This window comes from Dasypus novemcinctus, chromosome 3 (assembly GCF_030445035.2).
Source record: "Dasypus novemcinctus isolate mDasNov1 chromosome 3, mDasNov1.1.hap2, whole genome shotgun sequence".
Taxonomy (NCBI): Eukaryota; Metazoa; Chordata; class Mammalia; order Cingulata; family Dasypodidae; genus Dasypus; species Dasypus novemcinctus.
This window is the reverse complement of record NC_080675.1, coordinates 179,817,145-179,843,898: the sequence shown is the minus strand read 5'-3', so window position 1 is coordinate 179,843,898 and position 26,754 is coordinate 179,817,145. Positions and strand designations below refer to the sequence as shown.

Sequence of the window (26,754 nt, the reverse complement as noted above, 5' to 3'; positions counted from 1 at the left end):
ACCAATTTCCATTTTTTGATCTAGTTTTGTTCTGTTTGATTTCTTAATAGAAAACTGAGGCAGAGAGCCAAAGCAGACCTCAGGGAATGTGGCTCCTCAGGGAAATAATCTGCATTTGAGGACACAGTCCACTGATGCCTAGCTCAATGCAAGCGACTGCCCATGTGTGTCCCTTCTACATCCCTACACTCATTGTTCACGTGAAACCTTGTTATCTTTAACTTTGACCACAGACTTTCAGGAGAGAAGCTCCCCACATCCTGTTTTTTTCTCTAAAATCTTACACAGAACGCAAATATATGAAACAGATGGAAGTTGCTGCTTCTCTTATACCCATAGAAGCAGAGGGCTGAAGCCTTGCCCGTCTGAACTCCTCTAGCCACACTGGGAAGCCACCTGCCTCCCAGAAGCATGGAACCCAGAGTGAAAACCCCTGACCTAAAGCTGCAGGCCCTTGTGACATTTCCTGACTTTCAAGTCCTTCCTTCCATCACCTCTACATTTCTGCCAAGTCTTCATCTAAAATGGACACATGGGTCCTGCAAGTCCTCTGCTTAAAAGATTCGAGGGTACCCATTGCCCTTTTCAGGTGGTTCTGTGATGCCAGCTGGCTCACCTTCCTTGAATGCCATCCTTGGTTCCTCTCCTTCTCTCCCATTATGTCCAGGATCTCACTGAATCTGTCTGATGCGGCTGCTGGAAGAGCCTGCCCTGGCCTCACACTCTCTCACTGCTACCTGAAGGAACTGTCTTAAAGATGGAACTTACCATCTTTAACTGTCTTAAAAATGGAACTTTCAGTAGCTCCCTATTGCTTCCACACTCAGCTCTCCCCTGGGTTCCATGCCCCAACCTGCTGCCTCTTGCTTTGCCCCCTGCCTGGGGCTGCTGGGAATGCTCAGTCCCTCTTTGCCTGGATAACACTTACTGTCCTTCTTGCCTGACACCAGGGTCACCTCTCCTGCAAAGGCTCTCAGGATCACTCTAGGCTGGGTGGGGCCACTCTTTGGTGTGAGCCTCACCTTCTGTCCAGATGTGTGTTAGAGTGCTTATCATGTATCCTTGTCAACTATCAGTGATATATATATATATAATATATATATATATATATATATAATCACACACATGAAATCATATGTGCACAATTATATCATATACATTGTGACTTTTATGTGTTCTACTTGGTCCTGTGTTGTCAAGGGCAAGGAGCCTGTATTTGCAGTGCTACCCATGGCACAATGGGTGGCCCTTGTACTCAATAACTGTCTTTTTTTTTTTTTCAGCTGAACTGAGCTAACTTGTTTATCCTCCTTCCTCTCTCTGGAAGCTCTTCCCTGCCTGGTGATATTCCCAGCCCAACTTAATATCTCTTTCCAGCCCAACTTAATATCTCTCAATTCTTTAATAAACACTTTCCTTAGTTAAACCCAGGCAGAGTTGTTAATTGAATTGAATTTGGTGGGACACTTAGTCTTTCTACAACTCAGAACTATGTTAGGTATTTTTCCTGTTGTTTTGAAGCATCTATTCCTCTATCCATTTAAGAGTGTGCAATTGTTTTAGTTTCCCAGGCTGCTCCAGAAAATATCATGAAATGGATTGGCCTAAACATGGGAATTTGTTAGTTTACAGTTTGGAGAGGAGGGAAATATCCAAATCAAGGCATTATCTAGGTGATGCTTCTGAAAACTAGCTTGATCCTTGGCTAGTGATCCTTGGCTCCTCTGCTACATGTCAAGGCACATGGCAATGTCTGCTGGTCATTCCCTTATCTTTTGGATTTTGTTGATTTCAGCTTCTTGCTTCAGAGACATTCCTTCTCTTTCTGCATTCGTTTTGTTTATAAAGGACTCCAGTAATAGGATTGAGATCCATCCTGAGTGAGGTGGGTCACACCTTCACTGAAGCAGCCTCATCACAAGGTCCTACTTACAGTGGGTCCACAGCCCACAGGAGGGGGTTAACTTTAAGGACATGTTTTCCTGGGGTACATACAATTCCAAACCATCACAGCAATTAAGTATGTATTATTACCTATTACTGGGTAACAAATTATCTCAAAACTGAATGGCCTAAAAGAAGACACATTTATTATCTCATGTTTAGGTGGGATCAGGAACCTGCGTATGACTTACCATGTCCTCTGCTTCTGTCTCTGACAGGCCACAGTCAGAGCCTGCCATCATCTAAGGTTCACGTGGGGGAGAGGTGCTTCCAAGCTCACTCGCGTGGTTGTAGGGAAGGAGTCAGTTCTTTGTCAGTCTTGGGCTGAGGGCATCAGTTTCTCAATGGTTGTTGCCTGGAGGCCTTATTTGAATTCATTGAAAGGGGGCTCATAATATGATATCTGATGTCATCATGGCGAGATTGAAAGAGAGAGTAATTTTAAAATTTTCTAATATCTGGGATGACATCCAAATGTTTTCACCATTTTCTGTTGGTTAGGGGCAAGTAACCATGTCCAGCCTATACTTAAGAGAAAGATATACTCAAGGGCTGAAATGGAGGTAGAGGTATTTGGGAACCATTTTGGAAGCTGACTATCACACAACTGTTTTGTGCTTGTGCCAATGCAAAAATATTCTCTGAAATGAAGGTGATTGTCTGGAGGGTGTGGTGGTCATTAAGTCACATAATCACTGAAATAGATTCTTATACAAATTGAGGCAAGTTATTTGAACAAATGGAACAGGAAGCTTTGAAGAGATGTTAAAAAAGAGCTTGACCTAGATTTGAGATGATGGGATGATTCTTTGAGGAACTGGTGATACCTGGAAGATAGTAGAAACCAACTAAGTGAAGGGTGTGGGAGGAAGGTTGGGGGTGGTGTTGGGGTATCCTAGAAGGGAACATAGGTGCAAAGGCTTTGAGCTGGGTGCTGCATGGCACATTCCAGAAACTCAAAGAAGGATAAGCTATCCAACCAGCTCTGGCTAGGGAAGCCAAACTCTAGAAAGTCAGTCCTCCATTCTCCACGCTTGTGGGTTTGCACGCTACCTGATAGCTTCGCTCTATCCATTTCCTCCTTCTGGAGTGCACCTAGCATCTACTGCAAGATAAACTATCTGGTATGAATGAAATGATGTATGTTTTGGCAAAAATAATTTACACAACCTTAGACTAGAGCCCAAAACCATTGATCTGCTGAAATTACTAGGTATTGGGAACCGTCAGGAATCACTCTACTTTGCTCTATTAAAACAAATCTGCGTTCAGTGGAAGTAAAAGAGAAAGGAACAATCATCTATTGAGTTCCCAACATGCACTTGTACTATCTTCTTTAGTCCTCATAAAACCTCAGGAAGTCAGTATTTCTGGCATCTTTTCAGGGAGAGGAAACCAAGTGCAGTTAGACAGTGGGTCCAAAGATCTCCATCCCAAATGTACCGGGCACCTCTGCAGGACTGTATTGGATTCACTGTGCAGCCAAACTGAGTCCCACCAATCTGATCAATTAATTCCTAATTCTCCATTGGAGAAGAGTCTCAGTTTTTTCATCTTCAAATGAGGTTGTGAACATGCACTTGTCCTGAGAACTTCAGAGAGCACCGTGAGAGCAGTGTGGTGAGGAGTAGAGAGGGATGCTCTCTACTTTGTACAATTGTGTCTATCTACTCAGTGTCTCTTTGGTTCATTCTTCTATCCTAGAGCAGTGTGGAAGCACCTATAGATTTTTATTTAATGACATGTTACATCACCGGGTACATTGCATGGCCAATCTCTGTGCATCTTCATGCATGCCACGTTTCCCTTCCATTTTTGATCCATACATAACTCATGTTCCAGGAGAAAGCTGATCCTTTACATTCCTTTGCTCTTTAATATATTGATGGGAAATCCTTTGAACTACAATTTCAAAGTCACCACGTGCTCATATTTCATTGCTCTTAGGTATGTGAGCTATGTTTTTTGTAGGTCTGAAAATAGGCACATGCTTTTAAAATATGCTTCCAGTCTCGAAGTGGAAGAGAACATTCATTATGCTTTTGTCTTCAAGCTTTCTCTTTTTGGAGGTAGAATGCAATCAGACACATCTGCAGCTCACAAAGGCTTAGGGTAATTTGATGTTTTTAGGCAAAATTGGATCCAAATGAAGTGTTATTGTGGCCATACTTCTTTCTTGTTTTACATATTTTATTCTTTCTTTAAAATCTTTCTTTAGTGAGTATTTTCTGAAATGGTGAAAATGATATAAGATAATGTCTACAGTGTGACCATATGGTGCCGTTGCTAACTCAGCCAGTTGTTATGTAATTTTTCACTCTTGTTTCCTTTCCAGAGATAAAGCTCAAAACATTCATTTAAAATCCAAGTCCTCAGGTTGCTGTGTTCTGAAGGAACATTCTGGTTAAGTGTTCCTATAGTCAGTGAAACTTTCCAATCTTGTGGTTGTGTATTACCTGCCATCACAGATGAATAAGAAGTACAGGGCTGCAGCTTATACCTAGTTTGATGAAGGATAACTATCACCTTCAGAGGTTACATGAATTACCTGTGGAACCAGTGAAGAGACCAACGGACCCGACTCCCTTCCTTGTTTTCATTCTTGGATGCTATCGTGTTGTTTATCAAAGCTGTGCAGTGGCCTGGGCTCAGAGGCAACCCTGAGAACCTGTCTTAATTAATCCAGAAATCAGATACTGTGCTCACGATGGTAGCTTCCCCTAGGCTTGCTCTACATGAACAAAGTTCACCTCAAACGCAGGCAGTTCATTTGTGGTGGCGTTCCAGTTAATCAGTAAGGAAAAGGGGATTTTCAACTTTGAGACATATTTGGCAATGCAGTTTTAAGTTTTTCAAATTTACTCTTTGCAAGCATCCCTGAAAAAACTTAAGTCAGTTTTTACCGAGAGTCATGGTCAGGCTGTTTTTTAAGAGAAATAAGCTGAAGGTAATATCGCATTTGTGATCTAGGTGTTCCCAATTTCACTTATCTGGGAGAGTCAGCATGAAACTATTTCTAGGTAGAAATGGACTGAAGATGGGTTACCGCAATCTGGTAGACAGCCTTTAATTGTACACTTTACCTTTCCTCGAGTCTATTACATTTTAATTGGAGGTCATTTTGCTAAATATTTTGAGCCTGGATAAGAATTGAATTTGTGAAACAGCCAAATTAGGGACAATGAGAGATTCTATGAACAGGGATCCAAGCCCATGCCTTGAGAATACTTGTTTACGTTTAGTAAAGCTTTAGGCCAGCGTCTGCCTGCAGCGAGGGGATGCGGTGGGCGTCATGGAGCATGGAAGGGGTGGGGGAGGCTCCGTCTGGGAGGGGGATGGACCCTGAGTGGAATCCTGCGGAGAAGGGCCCAGACCCTCGCCCACTGCCAAGGCTGAACCAGGGCTTGTGGTCCACAGCGGGGCGCTCAGGAGCTGCTGCGCTCTGGGCACACTCCAGGCGAGGACATGGGGCTTCTCCTGGAAGGTGTCTGCCGTGGTTTCCGGCTGCTCTTGGACCCGGACGTTCAAATCCCCAGAAGCGCTTTTGAACCCCAGGTGCCCGGCCCCACTGGCCACCTCCTGACACAGTCCCTTGACGCTGGCAGTCAGGTTGTTAATTCTGCATCCAGACAAGGGGAGCGGGGCTCTTGGGGTGAAGACAGAGGGGTCCTCTGGGTGCAGGGTGCTGTGGACCCTCAGGCTGTGTTGTGGGGGTGGGTGCCCAAGGTCCCTGAGGGGACCTGTGGTTCTGGGGATCATTGAAAATGGGTCTGATGGTCACCAGAGGGTCCATGGAAACTGGGGGGCTCTGTGATCATGGGGGGGGGACGTCCGTGGTTTCCAAGATGCATGATCACAGGAGGGGCCAGGGTCCTGGGGCTTCTGTGGTTGCTGGAGCCCAAGGAAGTGGGGGTTGGGTGTCCAACATCACGGGGCCACAGGGAAGCCAGACGCTGCTTCTCCAGGTTCTCACACCGCCCCTGGGGGTGGGAAAACAAGGCACCTATCTGAGAAAAACAGGTAGATTTGTTCTCCTCAGACCGTCATCCATGCCTTTAAGCGTAAGACCCTAACACCAGTCGGTTCCTTGCACTGGAATTCTCTTCTTAGACAGAAAGCTGCCTCCTTAAATGACTTTTTGAAATTTGCCTTAAATGTCAACCCCCCACCTCCGAGATTTAGAGGGTTAAATGCTGTCGCCCTGATGCGACTTCTGTGCCCAGTGGGGGTTGCCAGGACCTGGACAGGCCCAGAGGTCCTGTCTGGGCTCAGAATCCCCCTCCTCTGAGCCTGCCTGCCCCCCTCCCCTTCCTCCCTTCCCCCTGTCCCCTCCAGCTTTCCCTCCCTCTGCTCCCCTGCATGGCCTTGATGTTGCTCAGACAGGTGGGGCCAAGCAGGTGAGCTCGCTCCACCTCAGGACGCAGCCTCCTGCCCTCTGCTTGGACGGCCTCCCCGTAAGTTTACATGTTTTGTGGGGTCACCTCTGAGATGCCACCTTCTAGGCATGGCCCTGCCTGGTCTGTGCCCCTACCCTCCCCCCCTTCCCCCCTGGGTTTGGCCCCATGGCACTGTCCTCTCTACTCTGGGTCCCTGATTGTTCCCCCTGCCATGGCCTTTGGAGCCATGAAGCACCGAGACACCAAATGTCTCAATGCCTGGACTCAGGTTCTAGAGGACAGAGCTGAGAGGTGCCGAGCACGGCAGCTCAGGGCCTGCACTCTCAAGCGCCTGCCCAGTTTTTGGGCATTTCTCTCTTGAAGCTGCTCATACTTTTGGAACAAGGGTCCACCTTTCTCCTGCTCTGGGGCCTGCATGCTGCGAAGCCAGCCCTGCTGCCAGGTGACCCTTTACCTTCCAGGAGTGGCTTTGCTTTCACTTTATGTGGCTGCGTGGCCTGTAGTCTCACAAATTTGGGCTTCATTTATGTAAACATTCAATCCTAAGCATTCAAAATCTTCTAGGAGGACTCTGTTATTCACAGACTTTTTTAAAGGGTTTCTTCCTAATTTTAATCTTAACAACTCCAACTTAGAAGCTCAGCTCCTTGCAGGAAGCCTTCCCAGATGTTCACCAAAGTTGGATACTGACTATAGTAATTTAGATACACATACATATACGGGATATTTGTTCAGGAACTGCAGGGATGCTGAAGTGAGAGAAATCACCAGTCATAAGGAATAAATGGTTCGAATTCTAACTCTCAATTACTGAGTATTACTCTTTCCATATTTGAAAAGTAGGGACAGTACAGCATCTGTCAGAGGTATTTGAGAATCTCATCAAATATTATATGTAAGGCATTAACTCAATAGTTAGTAGTTACCCACCTGTTATGGATTGAGTCATGGCCCCCACGAAGAATTGCTCAAGCCCTAAATTCCGACCTGTGAAGGAACACATTTGTAACCAGGGTCTTGGAAGATCCTATTCGTTAAGATGAGGCCAAACTGAATCCCGAGGGCCTTCATCCAACATGGCTGGAGTCGTTTGACACAATGCAGTAGAAGACAGAAGGGGTAGAGGGCCAAGCCGTGGAGGCAGGGAAAGAGCTTGGATTGTCAGCACGCCACCGCCAGGGCTCCAGAGGCTTCAGAGAAAGCATGATCCTGCCTACACTTGATTTTGGGCTTCCAACTTCCAAAACTGTGAGAGAATAAATTCCTGTTGCTTAAGCCATCCAGTTGTGCTATTTGGTATAGCAGCCCTGACAAACTAAGAAGCCCCCTCAAAGAATAAAGAATTTAAGAAATGGGTACAATGTATAAATTGCTAGAACCCAAAGATGAGCAGTCTGCACAGGAGTCTTAGCTGGGAAAATGGGGCTGGGATGGGAAGTGGAGTGATGGAGTGAAAGTGTGGGGTCTTTGAGTGAGCCCTTCCAGCTGTGTTACACCAAGACACTTCACTTTCCTGAGCCTCTGACTTTATTTATTAAATCCTATTATAGAGTGTGGTTTTTTTTTTTAAAGATTTATTTATTTATTTCTCTCCTCTCTACCCCCCTCCCCACACCCATCTTGTCTGTTCTCTGTGTCTATTTGCTGCATCTTCTTTGTCCACTTCTGTTGTGGTCAGTGGCGCGGGAATCTGTGTTTCTTTTTGTTGCGTCATCTTGTTGTGTCAGCTCTCTGTGTGTGCGGCGCCATTCCTGGGCAGGCTGCACTTTCTTTTGCGCTGGGCGGCTCTCCTTACAGGGTGCACTCCTTGCGCATGGGGCTCCCCCACATGAGGGACACCCCTGCGTGGCAGGGCACTCCTTGCGCACATCAGCACTGCGCATGGGCCAGCTCACTACAGGTCATGGAGGCCCGGGGTTTGAACCGCAGACCTCCCGTGTGGTAGACGGATGCCCTAACCACTGGGCAAAGACCGCCGCCTATTATAGGGTGTTGATTGTTGGTTAATGAGATTAATTACATCAAGTGCCTGAGATGGTATCTGATTTACAAAGATAAAGTGAGATTTTTGGCAGGGGATGAAGGTTTTACTTTGTTATACATCAGTCCTAATTTCTATGGCTATGCAGATTCTTCAGTGAGATGTAGGCTTCATAGTTACAGTTTACTAAGGGCGAGCACTCAGTAATGCCTACGTGTTCCTCAGTGAAACATCAAGGAGAGGAGCTTTAGGGGGAAATGCAGTATTTTGTTTTCTGTATGAAAGAATGCCTGTGCGAGCTCCGGCTCTTATTCCGCTCTCCTTCCTGGTCCTCTCTTGCGTCCGCTGGGTCACTTCTGCTAGCTCCAGCCTCACTCACTCCTCTGTCTGTTGTGTTGACTTGTTGTCTGAGGGAAGAAAAGGGACCCTGCAGGCTGAGCCCCTCACCCATTCCTCTGGCACAGAGCCACTGGAAGCTTCTGGAGCTGGGAGGGGCTCCCCCGCAGGCTCCCTCCATCCGCCGTGGCCTCCACCTGCCCAGCTCTAAAGGTACATCACCTCCTCTCACTTCCTGCCTCTAAAGATGGGGTCGCACATAGGGGTTTTCTTAGTAAAACCATTACTAGTCAAGGGTACCGCGGTTTTCTCAGCTAAGGCAACAAAAATGATAGATGCCGCTGAGTTAAAACGCTTCTATTCAGATTTCCTGGGATTGGCTATTTCCAAATCAATGACACTACTTTATTTGTATAAGGTTATTCTGTTTAATAGTAATTGTTTATTATTATCAAATCATAAATGAATAATTTACTTACAATGAAATGATTTATAATAAAATAGCCCTATTGATTACCATATATTAGGTATTACTATTCTTTACTCTAGCTGTAATAATAGCTTTACTAATTATGTACTAACCAACTATGCTTGCTTGCAATGTAATGTTTAATATAATGGTTCTGTACTAAATTTGGTAGTTTTTTAGTGTATGTGAGAAAGCCGATTTTTTCACTATTATTGGTGAGAGGAAAATGATTCAAATATTTCCAATTCTATTTTCAGCTGTTGAGCAGCTCCACCATACACAAATATAACCACCTGCACTGAGGTAGCAGGACACAACTCAGCAGTTTTCTGTGTTGGTTGTATCCCATGGTGTGGTTGTTTCCTCTATTTCCCCTGAGTTCTATGGACTTGTATTATTTCAAAGCTACAATTGTTCAAAAGAATATTCTTCTGACTTTGATCATTTTCAGGAACGATTCACTTGCGACCTGCATTCCTAGATTTATTTGTGGTTTTAGAAGTTCAGAAGAAATGTGTTTTATTGATTTTTAAAACGTATTTATTAAGGTTAAATCCTCCAAAAGTGCACCCATCAACGTCCATCAAAAGTACAAACTACAGCAAATTTTCCATTTTTTAAAATAATGGCTTAAGAAGAATGCTGTTTTCTTGAATAGTGCTTGCCATCTAACAATTTCATCTCCTTTGCTGACAGGAGTGAGGGGCATAAGAAATATCCTGGAGGGTTTATTGGTTCATACTTAATGATGGTTTGTCCCTGTGTCCTGTCTGTGTTCCACTCCTGCCGGGGGAGGGGGACACCCCTGTGCCTACATGGGGCCCACGTCAGGCCCTGGTTCACGGATGTGGCATACCAGGGAGAGACTCAGCCTTCCCGGGGCCATGCGCACAGGGGAGCCTGGTCTTCTGTAGAAAGTCCGTGGGTCTCCTGAGAATGTGTCCTGGTATCCTCTGAGTAGTCATTCCTTTCCTGTGCCTTACAGTCTAATGGGACTGCAAAGCCCTAAGGCATTCACAGGAGCTGGCTGGGAACACCCCTTGGGCCTAGAGGGCATTGGAGATGGTGAGGGAATCTCTTCCCCAGGGTGTCCTCAGGGCCCTCTTTGTCTCATGGTGGTCCATGCACAAAAAATCTTAGCATTCACCTGTTCTTCTGAAACATACAGTGCTGGAAAGTGTGAAACAACGTGGTTCCGGGCCTTTGCCATTTAATCCAAACGTGAGTCAGCCAATTTTACTTGCCTGAAAGAAGTGCCAATGATGAAATAAAGAGAAGTGTGCACCATACGTCCAGAGAGAAGGTCTGTTGCAGTGCCAGGAGGTCAGCCAAGTTCGTTGCACGACCCGGCCAACTGGGAAGCAGCTTATTTATTTATTTATGCTCACAGTGAATTTCAGGGCTATGTGCCAATGCTGAAGAAGCATGCAGCATTTTTGCGTAACTGTACCACAGCTCGATGGCTGGGCCATGGGCACTTTTTTGAGGAGTGGGCTAATCTGCTCTATCTGCAAAGCCTTTGAATTTTAAGTTCCATCATGAAGGATTCCCACAATGACTCACAATGACAGGACATCTGGAATAAGACAAGAGAAATGTCAATTTCTTCCAGGAAATTCAGACATCTAGGTTTCCCGTGAAACTGAGAATGGAGCCGATGGTGCCCAGGGTTCACCCTTGGTTCCTTCTGCAGAGCTGCCTTGAGCCCAGCACAACGTGGATGGCAGTGTCGGCCGCGCTGTTGAGGACGAGGGTGCAGGATTGTGAGCACACATTGCCCTTTAAGTTCTGGAAGTATCTGCTGGGGTGAATGACCCAGCAGTGGTCTGAGTCATTGCTTTCTCAATTCGACTAAAGCTTTGAGAAACCTATTGGACAGGAAGTGAGCCGTGTTATCCTTACCCAGAAGTCAGAGTATCTCTAGCATTTGGGAAATTCATTTATTAATCTCCAGCTATCTGGTTATGTGTCCCAGTCAATGATTTTATCTACCATGATCTGTGAGTGTACTTTAAAAAAAAAATCAAATTGCCATTTCTGCACATTAGAAACACTGTCTTGTGAAGAAATGTTGAGTATTGAGATACCTGAAGGATGTATTCCTATAGTTCTTTTTTTTTTTAAAGATTTATTTATTTATTTCCCTCCCCTCCCCCCCACCCCGGTTGTCTGCTTTCTCTGTCTATTTGCTGCGTCTTCTTTGTCCGCTTCTGTTGTTGTCAGCGGCACTGGGAATCTGTGTTTCTTTTTGCTGCATCATCTTGTTGTGTCAGCTCTCCATGTGGGTGGCACCATTCCTGGGCAGGCTGCACTTTCTTTCACACTGGGCGGCTCTCCTTACGGGGCGCACTCACACGTGGGTCTCCCCTACGCAGGGACACCCCTGCGTGGCAGGGCACTCCATGCATGCATCAGCACTGCACATGGGCCAGCTCCACATTGGTCAGGAGGCCTGGAGTTTGAACCGTGGACCTCCCATGTGGTAGGCGGATGCCCTAACCATTGGGCCAACTCCGCCGCCCTATAGTTCTTAAGACTAATGTAGATTCCAGAATGTTCAACTTGATCCAAATTGGTAAGGGATTAACACTGTCTGTAACTGTGCTGTTTTGCATAAACAAAGTAAAATTCCTTTTAAGCTTCTTTTACATTCCTAAAATGTATTTTATAGAAAAATCGTATAAGCTGTCACCATTGTTACCAATCAAAACACATACAAAGCTTACACACGTGATTGGATATTTGAACCCATAGTCGCTACTGAAATAACTTTAGCGAGTTAAGGAATTCTAAGCTTCTTTAACAAGAGACCCACAGTAATTTAGTGATTTGAAGAATATGGAAATCTTTCATGTATAGAATTCCAGGGTGAACCTTTCAGGCTGGGAGGCTGCTCTAGTCTCCTCAGTCATTCAGGGCAACAGGCTGATAACAGCACTGCGATTTTCAACATGTGACCTCAAAGCTTGTGCTAGAGAATCTTCTTTCTATCCAGCAGGAGTGCCTGCAAGCCAGGGTTCCCGTGCCAGAACAGGAAGGGGCGCTGCCCACTGCCATTCACACGGCACTCGTGACAGCTCAGCCACAGGGCTACGCCCTGCCGCCAGCGTGCTGGCAAACAGGATTCCTGCCTGAGAGCCACCCCCCACCTGCATCCCTGCCTTTATAGGTAATGGGGAGAATGGACTGTGGTGGACAACTTGGTTTAGTTTTTAGGCTAAAGCCAAGTTATCAGAATATTAGTTTGACCTAGTTCCCAAATTGCTTTTGATAACTGGGATAACTGCACAACTTGTATTCCAGTTTGAAAATTTGGTTCAATAAATGTGGAGTTGAAGTTGTCTGTCCAAATCCAGTATTTATCACAGTTTTGTAATGATTTTTAAATCACAGGGCATCCAGTTGGCCTTTCATTCACTGTCTCCACCCACAAAAATGCCAGTGTGGTGGGGAGACAGTGTCCATAGGGGCCAACTGACTTGGAAGGGCTCCTGCCAGTTGTACTTCCTCCTTGGCAGTGTGCGCCTCAGTTCTCAAGTATAGAAACCTGTGTCTCAATATGTCTGAGTATTTTTACGCTATCTGGTTCTATTTTTAAAAGCTATTATAACAGGGAACATTGGTGTCCTCTTTGGCTGTACTGAAAAATCCTCTTTGGTTCTACTGAAGAAGATAGCAGATGTTCAAATACAAGTCCTAAAGAGAAGGTTAACATTCTATTGAAAATTGATCAGTATTTGGACGTCAAGTGTATTCTTCTCCAACCCCATTAAGAAACCTGTGGAGAAGTTTGGCAAAAGCCATTTTTCATTTCTACCTTAGACGTCCAGGAGAGGAGATGTGTTCCCAGACTGTAGTGCAGGTAAATTACAGAGGTAAGTTAGCTAGCTGGGCTGATGGGAATGCTCTTGGAGAGCCCATGCCAGGAGGGTGCCGTGGATCATGGCACCACAAGGTGGCACCACAGAGAATATACATTGCTGCATTAATGACCATGACGTTGCTGAGATTTGTTCTTTGCAAACTTGTCCTAAGTGTCTGTGTTTCACAGTAGCAAACTTTGGTCAATCCTACTACCTCTGTGAAATCAACTGTTATTGAAGAAAGAGCAACATTCCCCTTCTACTATTTTTTCCCCTAAAATATGCATGGAAAGATAATGTCACCCTAATATAGAACCTTTCATCAATGTTATACAATCAAATACCAGAAGAGTGACAATGTGGTCCTAAACCAAGAGATGAAGAAAATTTGCAACTACCTAGTTTTTAAATGTGTGCTTTCATTTGTATACCATTAAGGAGAATTTATTTATTTATTTGTCTTTATTTTTTTAATGTTACATTAAAAAAATATGAGGTCCCCATATACCCTCACCCCACTCCTCCCCCCATAACAACAACCTCCTCCATCATCATGAGACATTCATTGCACTTGGTGAATACATCTCTGAGCACTGCTGCACCTCATGGTCAATGGTCCACACCATAGCTCACACTCTCCCACAGTCCACCCAGTGGGCCATGGGAGGACATACAATGTCTGGTAACTGTCCCCGCAGCACCACCCAGGGCAACTCCAAGTCCCAAAAATGCCCCACATCACATCTCTTCCTCCCACTCCCTACTCCCAGCAGCCACCATGGCCACTTTCTCCACACCAATGCCACATTTTCTTCGATTACTAATCACAATAGTTCATGAATAGAATATCAGTAAGTCCACTCGAATCCATACTCTATTCCTCCATCCTGTGGACCCTGGAATGGTTGTGTCCACTCCACATATATATCAAGAGGGGGCTTAGATTCCACATGGATGCTGGATGCAAGAGAATTTAAAATCCAGATAGTTTTGATAATTCCCAGGATTGAACCAAGTGTGGCCGTGAACTTTCACAGAAGGAAGGACTGTCTAAGGCACAGGTTCTTAACAATGGGTCCATGAGTTTGAATTTAAATAAATAAATTAAAAACAACCACCTTATTCTTGTGAGGACGGGTTGGTGTGGGTGTGATATATTTATTGAATAATACACAGTGTAGTATGGACTGAGTTAGGGGTCCATGGTTTTCATCTGACTGGCAAAGGGGTCTGTGGAACAGAAGAGTTAAGAATCCCTGGTCTAAGGCATCTCCTTCAAATATGAACCCTGTTCTTTTTGCTGCTAGAAGGGAGGGGTGCTCACCTGTTTGAAAGAACCCCAGAGTCCTGTCAGTCCTCGTCATCTCATTGGCCCTCAAGCAGAGCTGAGACTTCCCTCTGCTGGTTGGGAGCCCAGCACATGGGCAGACTGCTCAGAGAAGCCGTCCTTAGATCTACAGCTGGCAGCCCGCAGGCTCCTAGGACTGGTGGAGTGTGCCATCACCATGTGTTGTAAAGCAACCCCCACCCATGAGGACTCAAGTAGCTTCTGAAGGTCCCTGAGCCTTCTAGGCTGCATGTTTAGTGAGCTCCGCAACTCCAGAGACACATGCAGGATCACCCTGCGTGAAGTGATAGGTGGACTGAGGATGGACCAGAGGATTTCTGATGAGTCCTTGCCCAAAAGATGCATCAGAGGATGAGGCAGCGAGGCTCCTGTGCTCAGTAGGACCGCAGGGTTGTGCCAGTGAGGAAAGAGTGGCTGTCTCCATTCACTAACTCTGCTCCGCCAGGCTCACTGATGGTTTCGTGTGCTTGAAAATGACTGCCCTGATAGTCACAACGCTATATTTTTATATTTCCCTCTTCAGCACTTCGTTCTTCACCATTTTTTCCCCCTGTATGGTCCCTAAAAGGATTTTGAGTTTCTAGGGAAGCCATTAAATACTCTGTAGTGGACTTAATAAGGCAGCAGACAGTGCTTCTATACAATTCAAGTGAGGGCAGCCATAAATGAAGCGTTTCAAGTTTAGATGAGGTCGTAGTACATAGAGGTATCAGGGATGAGGCAACTTGCTATTGCTCTCGTGTATTTATTTTCTTCTCCCAGGAAAGGTAAATGTATATATGAATGTTTGTCTATATTGGCAAGAACTAAAAGGCTACTTTATTGGGATGGTTGAGAATTTATGGTGCAGTTTTAGTGATAATGGGAGCTTTCAGCAAACAAAGGCTCTTATATTGCTGCTGCAATGAATTTCTTAGTTTCATTGCTCCATCAAAGATGTCCCCAGTGGTTAATTTTACCAAAGCACCATGCTATTTGTTCTCATAGGTTAAACTGGACTGAGTGGATTCTGAATTCTGACCATCTAACTGATTAGTGCTTTTGATAAGGCCATTATGACAGGGTGATGTTCCCTGGAGAGAACTACTCCTCATTAATTAAAAATTTTACAGCACATTGTACCACTTAACTAGGAAACAAACTGTTCAGGTGCAGAAAACTTTCCATAGACTGCTTAGACTGTGATCATACCTCTCCCAAGTTTAATCCACACATTTATAGGTCCTTAAATGCCAGTCAGATACAGCCAAAGATTGATGATCAGTACCGGTTTCAAAGAAAATGCTCAAATTGATTTATGGAAGCAGTTCTTCTATCTCCTATCTTTCATAACAACTCCTTCCCCCTCCCCCTGCAAAAAAAAAGAAGCAAAAAAAAAAGAGTTTGCCCCTGTCAACTAAAACTCCAGCTCTGACCCTGGCTTATTCGATAACCTTGAGTAAATTGCATTCCAGCAGGAAGCCAGTTTTTCACAGTGCATCTCCAACCTGGAGGATACCTCAAAATCAATTCTCCTCCATGCACAAGGCCTCTCTGCAGCTTCCCTGAAAAGTAATCATTTTTTAACATTTTCAAGAAGGGACATTTATTCCATTTAATTTATTCCGTGGAATTTCTAATGACAAAGAAATTCCTCTCATGAAGTTGAAATCGGCCTCCTTTGTTCTTCTGTCTACTGACCCTATATTTTGCCTTCTAGATGGAGTCTTAAAGAGTTCATCTGATCCATCATCCACAGGCTGCCTCTTGGCATTAGAAAGCAGTTCTCATATTTTCTTTGTCTTCCTTTCCCAGGGCACACCTCACTTTCCTTCATCATATAAGTTTTCAGACCCGACTCTCCTGATTGCTTCCTCTGGATATGCAGTTTTGTGTCAAAATGCAGCCTCCAACATGGAGCTCCTTTCTGTAGTCAGAATGGAGAAGAAATACCAGCTCTGCTGTGGCCAGTGTCCATGTGGATCTGTCCACATGGGCGCCTACGTCTTCAACCCTGGCCACCAGGAAAAGACCATGGGCATTTCAGCCTTTAGCGTGAAAGTAGGTATCTCAGTTTGCCTGAACTGCTATCGCAAATACAACAAACTAGTCTTGACAAAAACTACAGGCATTTACCGGCTCACAGTTTTTAGGCTGGATGTAGTCCAGATCAAGATCTCGGCCAGGTTGCTTTCTTCTGTAGCATTCTGGTGCCGGCTGTTGGCAATCCTTGGGTGTCTTTGGCATGCATTTCCACCTCCTTTTTCATGACAATATTCTCCCCTTTCACTGGATCTTCCAGTTTCTGATTTCCACTGATTTCTGGCTTCATCTTGGCCTTTTCTGAATTCTGGCTTCTGTTTTTTCTTTCTAAGGCTTCTGTAGCAGTTTGGCATTATTTATGAATTCCAAAAATAGATAATGGATTAGGTTTGTAAACTGGTCTGTTTCTCTGGGCATATTAGCTTGTAATCGATTCAGAGGTTTCACTTTTACTTGATTAAATCATGATTAAGGCTTTGATTAGGCCATGGCAGTAGGACGTTTAGTCCCTGCCCCTTGGTGAATGGGGACTTACAGAGGCAGAGCAGAGGAGAGAAGTTAGTTGTTGTTGGCAGAGTAGAGGAGTTAGCTGATGTTGGAGTTTTGAGCTGGAACCTGGGAAGTAAGCACACAGAAGAGCCAAGGAGCTGAGTCCGGAGAGAATCAAGCCCTGGGAAGAGTGACAGAACAGGTTGCCTGACAGTCTACAGCTGGCCTTGTGGAGAGAGCAGGGCAGCTGAGCCTGGAAGAAACAAGCCCCAGGAAGAGAGGAACCCAGGAACCTGGCAGCCATCTTGCTCCAACATGGGGCAACTGTCTTTGGTGAGGAAAGTAACCTATGCTTTGTGGACTGGTAACTAAGCTTCTACCTCAAATGAATACCCTTTCTAAAAGCCAACCAGTTTCTGGTATTTTGCATCAGCACCCCTTTGACTGACTAATACAACCTCCTGTAAATGGATGAAGATATGCCTCATTCATTTCAGCCACACCTTAATTAAAATAATATCTTCAAAGATCCTATTTACAAAGTGTTCACACCCACAGGAATGTGGATTAAAATTAAGAATCTGTCTAGGTTGGGGTATATAATTCAATCCACCACAGTAGGAATAGACATTTTTGACTAGGCTTGGATAAATAGTTTAATCAGATATTTATACTTGTTTGTAAGCCCCTTGAAGGCCAGGTGTGCTCAATTAGTATTTATAGGTAATGCTAAATTAACATTCATTGAATTGAAATAATTTTTTTTAATGATAAAATAAGCCCCCAAACCGAAATTTAGCAAGTTAATTTTTTGGGCTTATTATTTTACATGCAAAGTAAGTTGACTAGACTGAGAGCCATTTAAGCTCTAATATTCACTGATTGTTTAACTATAAAAGAATAATGCATATGTTGTAAATTGAGTCTTGTAAGAAGTCATATTCTACACTGCAGAAAGTAAACAGCAGGTGGCAGATTACTCTTTTCTCCGCTAATGAGGGATAGGCTCCCAGGGTGAAATAATCCTTCTAGTTACTCCCTGGTCTACACCTGGCTGAACCATTGCAAGGTAAAGGCAAAGTTGGAACCGTGGCAGAGTGGAAACTTAAACCAAGTTTAATCTGCAAATGTCATCAGTGTCTAGGCCACAGCAATGCCAACGTCTTGATGTCTTAAGGTCTTCTTTTTCAGATGGGACACCCGGATACCCAGGTGCCTTTATTTTTCAATACAGACATTGGGAGCCTTATGCAGTGCTGGAGAATGTGGGCCTGCGTAGGGCTGCCCGTGCATCTCTGCACCATTGCTCTCCTTCTCCTTCTGATGACCATGAGGTTGACGCTGATGGGGAGCCCCTCCAGGTCTGAACCTGGGAAATGCGTGGGGATGGGCAGGCGGCCCTGCTGCTCACTCCCTTCTCTGTGTTTTCCCTTCAGAGTCCTCTTTCCCACCATGAGGTATAATTTCAGAGGTGAGGCAAAACCCACAAAACCTATATCTCGCTGCTCTCTAGGAACAGAATGCCATGTTGACCAAAAAAACTCCTGGATGCATGTGAACAGAGGAGTGGCCAAGGAAACAACTTGTCTTTGGAGAAGCATCAGATCAGTTTAATTTATTTGCTTCAAGATGCAAATGATACCTTGGGTTTAGGAGGAGAAAAGGAAGAATCAGGAACATGGAGTGTGGGTGAAAGAACGGGATGCAGAGTGGAGGCAGTGAGGAGGCAAACGGTCTCTAAAGAGGAGGTGGAAGCTGTAAGACATTTCCCTCACTTGCAGTTTGACTGCAGTGAATTACAGCAAAAAGGTGGCTATTAATCAGATTTCTCTATAGTTATAAACCTGAAATTTTGCATTCTGAATGGAGTCTAGCCGTATCCCAAGTTTGGAGGATCCAGCCCCGGTACAGTAGTTTTAAGTATGTTGGATGTTCTGGAGCCTTTATTTAAATATGTTAGCCTGTCACAGCTCTTCTTATCTTTCCTTTTAATTCACTGAATCTCACCATTCCCAGGAACCCCAGCCATGCTGCTGGCTCTAGAACAAGGCTCTTCCAAACTCTGCAGCCCTGGCTTGGGTGGTCTTGATGGTCAGCTGGCCCATGGACTGGCAGGGTGAGTTAGGACTAAATCAGCTTTGACCCCATAGTTCAGAAGTCATGCTAAATAAGGGAGGCTAACTGACCTCGGTGTTTTAATTATCCTCAGTTCACTTCTCCTTTCTTCTCAGCCGGGACCCAAAGCATGAAGGTCAATTCCTTAAAGAATGAACTTAGAGTATATGGCTGACAGAAAGACCTTGATCTGAGATATAACATGCTTTCTGATCATAAAATGTTCAAAGGCAAAGTTGGAACTATCCTTCCTGTAACCATCTTGATATGTTTGTAATATTATACAAATTTTCTCACCACCAGTGACTAGGTATTGATGCATTAAAATGCAAATGCGCAAAGGTAATGATAGTTCTATGTTTTTGGACATACACGCATTCATTGCTGGTAGGAATGTCGGATGCTCTGCTGCTGTGGAAGACAGGTGGGTGGTTCCTCAGAAAATTAAGTATAGAAATACCGTTTGATCCAGCAATCCCACTACAAGGGATATGCCTAAGAGAATTGAAAGCAGGGACTTGAACAGATGCACACCAATGTTCATAGCAGCATTATTCACAATTGCCAAAGGATGGAAACAACCCAAGTGCCCATCATCTGATGGATGGATAAACAAAATGTGGTGTATACATAGAATGGAATATTATTCGGCCATAAAAGGAACCTGATATATACAATGACATGAATGAACCTGGAAGACCTGTTGAGTGAAATAAGCCAGAGAAAAAAATGACAAATATTATATAATCTCATCGATTTGAAACAAATTAAGCAAACTCACAGATTCTGAATTTAAAATATAGGTTACCAGGGCTTGGGGTAAGGACAAGGGATGGGAAATTAAGGCTTATAATATATAAGTTTCCTATTTGGAATAATGGACATGTTTTGGTAATGGATGGTGGTAATTGTGGCACAACATTGTGAAAATAATTAACAATACTGAAATACATATCTGGATATAATGCAAAAGGAAAATGTTAGATTATATGTATGGTAATAGAATTTTTTAAAAATCCATGGAACAACACTGCACAGTGACCCTGAAGTTAATTCATGGACTTTAATTACTAGTTCAATAATAAAAAAGTGCTGTCATCAAGTGTAACAAATGTTCCTCACCAATGCAAGTTGTTTTGGTGGGGTGGTTTATGGAGTGTATTTTATGCTTTATTGTTCTATAAACCCACAATTCCTATAATAAAGAAAAAAATAAAACTCTGATCATTCCCATCTTCTCTTTTTGTCTGTCTAAAACTTCTAAAAGTTTGCCTAATACTATTTCTTCATTTAATCAATGTAAAATTGAGACGATGATGTTTAATCAGTTTAATCAGTAGGTGCGATTCCTCCAAAAGTCACCAGTTAAAAGGCTTACATCGTTATCTTTTCTGAGAAAGGCTGTATGACCACATGCTTGGGTCCCCCACTGTTTTCTTCACAGCCTCCTATTGTTTCCTTTTAGGCTTATCATAATGGGAATGTATTTCTATGTTGACTAGCTACCCTCAACTGGTAGTATACTTGTGTTTAACTTAATGAGTTAATTGAAAAAAAATGAGTAAATGTGACTCAGTTATCAAATAGATGCATGGATTTGATTCCTCTTGGTTATTTGTAGAACAAAATTCTTAATTAGGTCTTTTGCAATCATCTCTGGACTAGACCTTTCTCTAACACAGAGGGTTATGCTTCTATGCTTCTAGGCATAGAAGAACTGCAGGTAGAATGTCAGGGATTTGTGAGTTTCCCTCTAGCTGGTCAGTGATGTTCATTAGTGGCCTGAGCCCAAGGGCCAAGTTCAGTCTTTTCTGTAAGTTCCCTGGAAAGCTGTTTTGTGGAATCATTGGTGGCTGCTCCTCACATCTGTAGATTTGGAGGGGAAGTTTTACAAGGAAGTTGGGCATCAACACTAATGATCTTTGTGTGCTTTTTATTGTTTTGATAAAAGATATGTAGTGTGAGATTTGAGTTCCCAGGAAAACAACACAGAGAGAGAAGAGGGCTGAACATTCCTGAGCTGTCCGCAGGCTGACTTTCAGGCAAGTTTTGGCATATATCGCTATATCATTGGCAGCAGCCACTGTGCCGCCTAAGATACAGCAATTGATGCTTCTTTTCTGAGAAACAAGAGAAAAAAACCTAGCCATATATTCAGTTTTTTATCTCCACTGGACTCCTCTGTGGGGAATTTAACTAGACAGCTACAACATGGTATGGACTTCTGTTTTCGTACAGAGAAAATCCAGATCAATTTAGACATGTTAACTTGGAATTATACTTTTACAGGAAAAAAAGTTATCTCCTGGGAAGTAGCATTTGCTTCCTCTGTACATTCCCAGAAATGATCTAATTTTTTACACTCATACTTTAATAATGTTGTTCAATGATAGCTGAAATAAGTAAGCTATCATTGGGGTGTTTGCAAGGTTTACAAACTAGGTTTCCAGGAAAAGGTCCTTGGTCATTTATATTTATGATATTTCAGGCTTCCCCGAGATTTTAATTTTTTTAACTCCTGATAGAACACGCAGTTCTTATTGTGATGTACAGTTAGGTTCCTATAAACCTTGATTATTACTAACTACATATCTTTTGCACAGCCAAGATATTATCGGTTTTAGGTATTCCTCCTTTTCCTTCCTATCCTTGGAGTTGTGGTGTCCTTTTATCCTGTGTGTGGCTTTTGGAGGGATAGTGTTGCTAAAACTTTGCCAGTAAGTGATCTGGAAAGCAAGTTGGCACAAATCCTAGATGAGAAAACTAACCTCACTAACATTTTGAGACAAATGAAACTGCTTTTGATGAGATGCTAATAACATGTCTTCTGCTACAATTAAACCATTCCTGGAAGAAGAAAAAGTACAGGGGCCCTTAAATGGAAACTCTTCAAAGTAGACTCCTGGCCATTCGAAGAACTTCCACAAAAGACAAGTGGTATGTATCTACCTGTGCACAGAAAACCTTTTGAACCTCAAGGCAGGGTTACCGAATGGGAGGGCCAGCCAGCACAGGCACAGGAGATGTGGCTTTGGCTGGAAGAGAATATGAATGGAGGAGGATTGAGGAGACACTTGGGTCATGTTTCCTGGACTCTCTCTCCATTTCATCATGTGACTGGATGCATCCATCATCATTTCTTTCTTGATTTTATACTATTGAATTCCATAGCCTAGTTTTAGGCATGAATGCCTTTATAATATTTACTTAAAATATCACATAAATCAACTTGTACTTTGCATTAAAATATTGCAAAATAGCACATCAAGGATGAATGGAGATAAATGAAACAATCAATGAACAAACCCACACACGCCTTCAATGTGAGCAGGGCTTTGGGGGACTTGGAGGAATCATTTGACTGCTAGCTTCTCCCAAGAAAAATGAAAGCATTGCTATATCCATGAATGAACTATTTCTAGGTTTTTTAAGTGCATCAAGACATCAGAGCATATGGCAGCCTAGTCAAGGCTGCATGCGTAGTGCCCTGTTCTTGGTCCTTTCCAATGGGAGGCTCTGGGGCACAGGGAAGAGTGATGTGTTTTGGAGTCAGGGAGACCTGGATTCATCTGGATGACAGCAACAAGGAAGGCCAGGCCAGGCAGCTTTTCAGCTATTTGTGTTCTCCTGAAACTTCAATTCTAAGTTTCACATCAAGACTGTCCTTGGGTAGGCTGTGAATTAGGTACCTTTACCTAAGTCCCATTCACATGCCTCTTTCTGTGTCCAGTTCTGACTCATTATTTCTTTCCTTACTTCTCTTGGATTGTAGAATGGAGGAGGCTGCTAAGGGCTCACACCTGCTCCTTTGCAGAGACTATCCCTTGGCTGAATAGTGCCACCTTACCTGGGAGGTTTGGTTCCATCTCTCCAGAGCAGTCAACAGTCAGTGACCAACTGACAAGAGGTACAAAAGTCTGTTCCTTTTACCCTAGGTGAAGAATTCTATTGGACCAGGCTTAAGCTTGCCGGCAAACCACATTCTTGCTTAGCATTGTCCTTTTTCTCTACACTTATTCCTCTATTTCTGAGGGCACTCTTTCCATGGGAAATTGTTTTCCAAAGACCCCCATTTAAGACTTTGCTTTTAGTTTCCTAACTCAGTCAGAGAGTACCCATCAGCTCTGGCCCCTAGAACCTCAGATCTGCTGAAGCTGCTCTCCTTGCCAAGTGTGGCTTTCCAGGTCTCCCTTTCTTTCTGAGAACTTCCGGATATGCTTCGTTAATCTCTTTCTGTTCTTGTTAGCTCAGGTTAGTGTCTGTTGCTTTAAACCACAGAGCCCTAACAGCTTCACACCTGCGTTAGTCCAGTCTGGTCAGGAGAGAGAAGCTAATAGAAATTTGAACAGGGCAAGTTTGATATAGAGAACTACTAACTAAATCAGGGGATTGAGATAAAGAGGGATTGGCTACTGAGTAATAAAGAGAACATTAAAAAATACAGAAATAGCGGATAACATAAAGGACCCAAGGGAGAGGCCACCCAGGGTTGAGAAGAGGATGTAGTTGGAGAAGGCATGGCTGTGACTTACTGAAAGCTCAGAAGTTCCTGTGGTTCCTTGCTGGTGGAACTTGCCAGAAATCTGCCTTCCAAGTTGCTGGAGAAAATCGTCCACTGGGAGGTGTCTCACTAGTGTCACTGTGCTCTAAATAATCCAAGGAGGACGCTGAGGAAAACTGTTGGCCCCTGGGAACTGCTGCTGACCGGTGTGCATTGTAGGAGCCAGGTAGGTGCTGGAGAAACTGCTGCACCATGCGAACTGGGGACTGGGAGAACCTCATACACTGGAGACATCACTATGCTGCAGGAGCTGGTTGCTGGAGACGCAGCCCACACTGCAGTGGTCTGTGCTGGAGAAGCCAGCCACTTTGCAGGTGTTTAATTTTGAGGCATTCCTGTTTATCTGTTTTTTCCTTCGTTGTTCATGCTTTGGGTGAATGGTTTAAGAAACTACCACCTATCAGAAAATTTGATTCTGACTTCCTCCTCAGATTGCTCATCAGTAGTGTATAGAAATGCTACTAAATTTTGCATGTTAACCTAGTACCCTGCTACTCTGCTGACCTCACCTATTAGTTCTAGTAACTTTTTTGTGAGTTTTTTTGGGGTTTTCTAGTTATAGGACCATATCATCAGCAAATAGCATAAATCTTCTTCCTTTCCTATTTGGGTGCTTTTTTACTTTTTTCTTGCTTCATTTCTCTAGCTAGAACTTCTAGCACAATATTGAATAGCAGTGGTGAGAGTAAATTCCTTCACTTGTTCCCAGTCTCAGTGGGAAGGCTGTCAGTCTCTTCCCTTTGAGTACAATGTTAACTATGGGTTTGTCTTACAAGCACTTTATCTTATTAAGAAACTTTCCTTCTATTCCTATCTTTTGGCGTGTTTTTATCAAGAAAGGATGCTAATTTTTATCAAATGCCTTTTCTTGTTTTGAACCACCCTTTCATACCTGGGATAAAAATACTTCATCAAGGTGTATAATTCTTTTAATAGTTTTAGATTTGATTTGCAAGTAATTTTTGAGGCTTTTTGCTTTTGTATTCATTTGAGAAACTGGTGTGTAATTTACTTTTTTTGTAGTGTCTTTATCTGGTTTTGGTATTAGGGTGATGTTGGCTTTATGGAATGAGTTTGGTAGCATTTCCTCATCTTCAATTTTTTGAAGAGCTGAGCAAGGTTTGTATTAGATCACCTTTGAATGATTGATAGAATGCACTGGTGATGCCATATAGTCCTGGGCTTTTCATTTTGGGAGGATGTTTTTGATAACTGTTTTAATCTCTATCTTCATGATTGGTTTGTTGAGTTCTTCTGTTTCTTCTAGACTCAGTTTAGGTTGTTTGTGTGTTTCTAGGAATTTTTCCATTTCATCTGTGTTGTCTAGTTTGTTGGCATACAGTTGCTCATGTCGTTCATAATATTCTCTTATGATTTCTCTTATTATTCAGGTTCAGTGGTATGGTCCTCCCTCTCATTTCTGATTTTATTTATGTACATTTTCTCTCTTATTTTCTTTGAAAGTCTAACTAAGGGTTTGTCAGTTTTGTTGATTTTCTCAAAGAACCAACTTTTCCTATCTCGTTTTTGAAAGATGGTTTTTCCAGATATAGAAATTCTGGTTGTCAGTTTTTGCTTTCAGCACTTTAAATATGCCTTCCCTCTGCCTTCTTGCCTTCCGATTTTCTGATGAGAAATTGGCACTTAATCTTATTGAGGCTACTTGCATGTGACATTGCTTCTCTCTCATGGCTTTCAGAAGTCTCTCTTCAGCTTTGACATTAAGTAGTTTGATTATCTGCAGTATGGGTCTGTTAGGGTTTATCCTGGTTGGAGTTTGTTGAGTATCTTGGATTTGTATATTCCTGTCTTTTGTTAAATTTGGGAAGTTTCAGCCATTATTTCTTTGAATATTATTTCTGTTGATGTGGGCTATGGGTGGCAGGCTCTTTGTCTCTTCAGAGATAACCTAAACTGTGACTTGTGGGTGTGGGATGATGAAAGGTTGCAGTCCTGCCCCTGGTGAGCAGGAGACAGTTTAACAATGCAAGGTCTATAAACTTTAAGTAGTCAGGGGAAATGCAAAGAAAATATGCTAAAAGCTTATCGAATGCCTGAGGTCCATGCTAAAAGCTTACTAAGATGTGGAAATATAGCTAATTCAAGCCTATTGAGAACTGAAACAAAAGGACCATTTGGCCTTTCCTCTCTGTATAAAAGGGACTAAAAAATCTTGTTCGGGGCTCGGGATTCAAACAGAAAGTTCCCGAGTCCGGCCGGCCGTCAATAAACCATTTTTCCTTCTCAAAATCATTCCTGAGTCTTGGCCTCTCTATACTCAAGTAATTGAACTTCTCTCAAATTCTACAACACTGTCACTTTCCTTTTCCTCCTTCTGGGACTCTCATAGGGCATACGTTGGTGTGTTTCATGGTGTCCCCAGGTTCCTCAGGCTCTGCTCACTTCATATTTTTGTTCTTTCTGTTTGTCAGACTAAGTTATTTCAGTTGTCTTATCTTCAAGTTCACTGATTCTTTTTTCTGCTAGATCCAGTCTGCTTTTGAACCCCTTTCGGGAATTTTAAATTTCTGTTGCTCTGCTCTTTGGCTGTTTCATTCCTTTTAACAATTTCCATCTCTCTATTTATATTTTCTTTGTGTTTTTCTGTCATTTTCCTGATTTCCTTTAGTTTTTTGTCTGTGTTTTCCTTTAGCTATTTGAACTTATTTAGAAATATTTTTAAAAGTCTTGATCTAGTATATATCAGGTCTGTTCCTCCTTATTGATTGTTTCTAATGCTTTAATCTTCCCCTTTGCCTGGTCCATCACTTCTTGTTTCTTTCTATGTTTTGTGACCTTTTGTTGAAACCTGAACATTCTGATATTTTAGTGTGTTATCACTAGAATTTAAACTCTAAGGTGTCTGCTTAATCTTATATTCAGCTGGTATTATGACAGCTTTTCTTGAATGCCAGGAGCTAACAAATAAAAAAGAGAAATTGCCTTTCCCAGTCTTGGCAGATTAAACTGCGTGAGAGCTCTCCTTCAGGGCTTATCCATGCAATCGGTTTAGAGAACAGTTTGAGGCCAGAGTATAATGGTCTCCCTGGTCCCTTCTGCACATGCATCTTATCTTGGATATGCCTTTGGCATGCATGTTTGGCCGTGGTAATTCCCTCATTTACACAGTTCTGAATTTCCAAATGTCCCCTCTTAAGGAACAGTTTCCTCTTGGTTCCGGGCACTGCTCTGTATATCTTACAGCCAGCATTTATTTCCCAGGCAGCAT

The 26,754-nt window shown here is 43.2% G+C and overlaps 1 protein-coding gene across 2 annotated transcripts in view; it reads left to right on the top strand.

Annotated features, from left to right (window-relative positions):
• GABRG3 (gamma-aminobutyric acid type A receptor subunit gamma3) overlaps nt 1-26,754 on the top strand; it is a 672,352-nt gene that overhangs the window by 82,788 nt on the left and 562,810 nt on the right. The window lies entirely within an intron of this gene.